Raw genomic sequence first — 6,446 nt, forward strand, 5'->3', positions numbered from 1 at the left:
GGGCCTGTCCCAGCTCTATTGGGAGACCGGCCGATGTAGAGGGAATAGGCTCCGGAATCTGAACCGGAGTAGCCGACACCTCGTCGACGTCTACCTCTACAACGTCTGGGGCTTGAACTTCATCCTGGGCTTCTGCCAGGAGGTCTTCCTCCTGACACCCGTCCACATCAGACATCCTGTCATCTAACTGGATGTCTTGCATCGCGACCGCGACTTCAGCATCCACCTGGATCTGAACTTAGGGGATCTCCTCTTGAGGCTGGGGAATCACTGCATCAGCTGATGCCTTAGGGAAAAGATACGCCCTCATCTTCTCACTTGGAAGATAAGGGCCAGAAGTGTTCTATTGGAAGCCCCTTACCCAGGTACGAAGCTTCTTCCTAGCTATATCCCTTGATTCCTCTGTCCTAGGGGAATTAAAATAAATAAAGGTCTCAGTAATCAGGTTAGTGCACACAGTACATACATGAGGGTCCCAATACCGGAGATCATCCTTGGAGACAGCGTATGCTGCGTGTCTCCTACAAAACTCATGTCCACAGAGGTTCTTGCTGCTGACATTGCAGAAAGCACTTCCCCACTTCGAAGTGTCCTTCTGTAAAGAGAAGAAATTTCCATGAGTATCAAGTGAACTATGTATCACTGGATATGCATAGTATAGCATAACAATTCAGAAAGGAAAGACACACACTTGTGTTTCCCTCACAACCCATTGTTGCAGCCTTCCAGATAATAAAATCAAAATGGTTTATCTCTTCTAGAGTAACCAATGCAAGGTTTCCAGAGGAAACAGGTGGAGCTCACACCTAAGCAATGATTTTAAAATCCTGGATAATAGACAGGAAAGAACTCAGCTTCCTATCTGTAGGGCAACAGCAAAGGGATGTGCAAGAAAACACAATAGTGTTAGAAGACACAGTGCTGTACCAAAACCCTTACCATAGTTTTCTTCTTACTGTATATGTTATACTGAAGAATACTAGTACAGTATAGGGGGATGTGTGCCGGCCTGCCTTTGCCGGCCGGCACACACCACAACTAGCTTTAAAGTATACTACTTAACAGCTATAGGGCGGCAGCACTCTGGTTCAAATGCCTGTGCCGGTCGGCAGCAACTGCCGGCCGGTAACAGCCAATGTTGGCCGGCAATGGCTGCCGGCCAGCAACTACACAAGGTAGTACCCAGCTGCCGGCCACACTCTTGGTGACCGGCAGACAAGGGCTGACATAACCCGGCAGGCAAAGGTACAAGACCGATGCCAGCCGGCAGCAAAAGAACCAGAGGACTACACCTGCCCGGCTGCCGGCCTCATAGGCCGGCAGCCTGGTCAGGTACAGCACTAGAAGAAAAATAGAATGGATGCCGGGATAAGAGTGGACACAACCTCAAAGCCCGGCAACCGAAAGAGTGCATATAAGGAAGGGGAGAAACTAATTCAGGCTTCCTGACCAATGCCGTCTGGCTCTGCCGGCAGGCATGGATGAGGGACCAAGAGAGGTCCGGGCAGCACTCGAAAACATAAGACCCTTGCCGGCCAGCAGCTCTGCTGGCCGGCAAGGGCTGAGTCAATTCCACATCCTAACCTATACTAGGTCCAGATGTAGAACGACGTACAGTACAGTAAGACCCCTGCCGGCCAGCAGCTCTGCCGGCCGGCAAGGGGCTGAGTCAATTCCACATCCTAACCTATACTAGGTCCAGATGTAGAACGACGTACAGTACGTAATGGCTCGGCCATTACGAAGAAAGAGGGGGAAGGGACAAGAGGGTCCTGCCAACCTTGCTTTAGTGACAGATCACCCGCAGCCATGAAACTTATCTTAGCCTAAGGGAGATCTAAGGGGAAAGGCCAGCAATACTTGCCAGCTCCCAGAGCACCAAAGCAAGGAAGGCGTTGCTACTCCCAGGGAAAGAACTTTTCCTCCCCCGAGAACAGCAACAAGGACTAGTCTGGTAGATCACAAAAGAAGGAATCATATCCACAGAAACCTTCGGTAGTGACCTAAGGGAGCTAAGCTCCCTTTGTCTGTGTTAGGTCAGCGAGGGGGACTCAGCCCCAAGCCAGACAACACAGACTCAGACTAAAAAACTCTGTTGTTCTGTCCCTCTTGAACCATAACTACAGGAACAGGAAGGTACAGTAACACCCTAGTATAGTTTTATCGAAAATAAATTCGGAAAAAACCACTTAGGGATAAGCCCAAGGCTTAAGCAGAGGGAAAGGGATTGCATACCTTCTCCGAAGAAAAGAAAGCAACCGGGGAGTATGATAAAGTATACTAAGGCTCCATAAGCAACTAGCCTAGGCACCAAGAGAATCGATTACCTAAATCACCGAAACTCACTCGTATACTATCTTGGAAATATTCCACACAGTCTAAAATGTATAAAATATAGCCTAAAGCTTCAATAAAATTTTAATTACACTCGGAAAAACCATAATCATGCATGAAGTACTAGGACCAAACGACTAGGCTACATGGCCTAGCGTAGGCCAGAATGGCGAATACTTCGCCAAATAATACTAAGCACGAAAGGAAATCCTATGTAATGCTAAATAGCTGAAATTTATTAAAGCAAAACAACCAGGAATGTCGCTCTGACTAACTAATTTATACCTAGCGAGCGACAGCGTCCAAGACGCCTCTGGTAGGCTACGGCTCTTGTATCAAAGATTAATCCTATTAATCACTCAAAATTTTACCAAGAGCCTACATTTATACATAAAAGACACTATACTCAACTTATCAGAGGCCGACGAAGACGGAGAAGCCATGAAAAGTAGAATAAATCCAAGATTTGCGAGAAAAACAGGAAAAAACACCGAGTTGTTAAGCTACGCAAAAAGGAATACAGATGTTGGCGCCAGGCACGCATACAAATCGGAGGATAGGGAAGCCTTGGGAGCGGCTCCCCTTTTTCTTTCCCGAATTCGTATCTCGCCAATCACCTCCTACGAGACGAAATCTATGTCCAGGATGAAGATTGCCATGTGGCGTGTCTAGAATACGTCCTCTGATATGTCGCGATATCCCTTTCACGAGGGATACTCGCTCCAGGAGTTAGAATTCTGGTACCTTAAGGTAAATTCTCTGGGAATATCGCCGTAGTTGTAATATACCCTAGGAAGCTACCCTATAGGAACTTCCATCAGGACGACATGGCTTGAGCCCAAAAATATATATATATAGTGTGTGTGTGTGCTTGTGTATGTGAGTGTATATATATATATATATATATATATATATATATATATATATATATATATATATATATATATTTATATATATATATATATATATATATATATATATATATATATATATATATATATATATATATATATATATATATATATATATATATATATATATATACATATATATATATATATATATATATATATATATATATATATATATATATATATATGTATATATATATATATATATATATATATATATATATATATATATATATATATATATATATATGTGTGTGTGTGTGTGTGTGTGTGTAAATATATAGAGTATAGTATGTGCTCTAAAATCTGTTTCATTTAGTCCACAGTGTGGGCTGAAATCGTATGGACATCAACTCAACACATGTCAGCTAATTATCTAATGTTATAGATGCTACAATTATTCCATCATGTCCAGTCTTCTCTGCGGTGTTCTTCTTGCAATTAAGTCCTTATAGAGGAGATGAACAAATTGAAAATGACATGTGAAAACATCAGAATTTTTTTTCACATTCCCACAGGGAAGGATAAGAATTTAAAGCTTCTAATAGTGGCTTTTACTTCAACGTTGAATTAAAAAGATTAAACTAAGAATTATATTTAATAGCAACTCCATATTTTATTAATATCTTTCATGGAAGACTGTGGGGTACTTCAACAAAAGGATTTGGTGAGGTCAATAAAAATTTACCATAACTTTTAATTTAGTCCTTACTTTTTGTCTGTATATGCCTAAAAGTAAAAATCCTGTTGACAGTCCTGAATTCTCTCTTAGCACTGCTCTGGGTCTCTTGATACAACAGATTCAAATATGAGTTTAGATATGTTAAAAACTTCACTCTGGCTAGTGCTCAACCATTAATAAATAGAAGCAAAATACCTTGGATATTGTTGCAGTCAATTCTTTACCTTCTTTTTTAATAAATAGGACTTATTATGTAGTCTATCCTGATTTGGGAATTTGTTCTCCCCTCAATCAAGCAGATATGATCGATTTGAAATTCCCCCTGTAATGTTGTTAGGACAGAAACTTATGCCTTCTTTTTTTTCTTTTTTTTTCTTTTTTTTTCTCTAAGAATATCAGTTCTTTTTTTAGAATGGCCGTTGTATCGAGCAAGTTACTCGGAGTGATTATGTTTTCTAAGTGGATAAGATGGATCACCAGTTAATGAACAGCCCAGCAATCCGCTTCACGTATGACACGTTATGCCTACCTCATCAGTGTGATGCTGCCGGCTATGACGCAGTGTAGGATTTACCAATGATTATATCTTGAATACATCCATGTGGTTTTTTGCTTTTCCTTGAGCTTGGAGGGGGTGTTTTAGATAATATAACAGAACTTCGAGCGTAGGGGGGAGTAGTCTGAAGCCTGTAGCGTTCATATTTTCTATGCCATAATGATCTAAGGCACTTTCCCATAAATCCTTTTTATTTTACCATAATAAGTATCAAATTCACCCAGCAGGTCTACCTTGTCAGTTTTGTTAGTGTTTTGTAGCTCCACGTCAAGGGTACATTAGAAGCAATTATTAATTAGCACTGAAGAGTATCAAGAAATTTCCTATTTCCAACGATGTGCTCTAGGTCATAAATTTTTGTATTGATGCCTGTGGGACCTTTAATACGTTTACAAGTAGTTAACATACCATAAATCCTTGAAGATTTCTTTGGCAAACCTTTATGGAAGTTGTATACCTCTCTTATTTTGGTGAGATATCATTCAGCCAGGGAGCGTGTATCAGTTAGTGCAGCAATATCTATTATATATTACTTAGATGAAATTCTTTGGCAACCATTGCAGTCCTCTGGGTGACATCCTAGTTTCATCATGTTTCGTGTAGGACTCAATCAAGGAGCGGCAAGACCCTATGTGACCCCACCCCTGCCACCTTGCCCTATCGCCAAAGGGACATGATAATATATGATGATGCGTTGACGAGGAAGAGGAGCTATGTTCTAGTACTCTGAAATTTATATGAAATCCCAAGCAGACTGGAATGGGATTTTGCATGATCTTTTGTGCTTGAATTGGTCACAATTATATAATAGTGTAGATCCTGTTGTCCTTTTGAATGAGAATCTAGTCAACATAATTGATAGGCGTATCCCTTCTCGTGTGCTAAGGTACCGCATGAAGGACAAACCGTGGTTCAGTGATGATTGTAGACGTGCTTATTTGGAGAAGCAGGAGGCCTATCACCTTTGGAAGGGTAACAGATCAGATTTGACCTGGAACAACTATACTCAGCTTCGAGCTTTTGCTCAGAGAGTTTATACCTCAACTGAAAAGGAGTACAATTTAATCATAAAAGAAACCCTCTCTGGTACAACTCAGGAACATAAATGGTGGTCTACCTAAATCTGCACTCTTTGGTGTAGATGCAACAGTTCCTCCTTTACTTAAACCAGATGGCTCAGTCACTCACTGTCCAAAGGAAAAGGCAACCCTTTTGGCTGATGTTTTTGACAGTAAACAGAGTGATGAAAAACTTGAACTTCCTCATTCCTGTTTTCCTGAGGCTAAACTAACTAGTTTAGCTTTTCGATCTCGTGAGATTAAAGCTCTGTTGATGGACCTTGATGCTTATGGAGGTTTACTCCCAAATGGTATTTTTCCTTTGTTTTTTATAAAGACAGCAGATTTCTTAGCTCCAAAGTTATCTGTTATTTTGCGCAAGTTAGCAAGAAGAGGACCTTTTAGCACTTGTTGGAAAATTGGTAATGTTACTCCTCTATGTAAATGTGTTTGTGGTAGCTCAAGTCCCACTGATTACCGCCCAATTTCCATAACTCCCATATTATCTAAAGTTTTTGAACGTCTTCTGGTTAAACGTCTTAATAGGTTTGCTGAAGGTAATCATCTATTCCCTAGTTTGCAATTTGGTTTTCGTAAAGGCCTTGGAGCATGTGATGCCCTTCTTACAATCTCCAATGCAGTACAGAAATCCCTTGATTGTGGTCGGGAAGTTCGTATGATTGGCCTTGATTTTAGTGCTGCCTTTGACCGTGTTAATCATGAGGCCCTTGTTTTCAAACTAAAACAGTTGGGAGTGGGTGAGTCGTTTCTTAGCATTATTATTGATTTTTTAAGTAGTAGATCTCAACGAGTTGTTGTTGATGGGCCCCATAGTGAGTATAGGAATGTGATATCCGGTGTTCCACAGGGTAGTGTTCTTGGCCCATTACTTTTCATACTATATA

This window comes from Palaemon carinicauda, chromosome 7, assembly GCF_036898095.1.
Source record: "Palaemon carinicauda isolate YSFRI2023 chromosome 7, ASM3689809v2, whole genome shotgun sequence".
NCBI classification, from domain to species: Eukaryota; Metazoa; Arthropoda; class Malacostraca; order Decapoda; family Palaemonidae; genus Palaemon; species Palaemon carinicauda.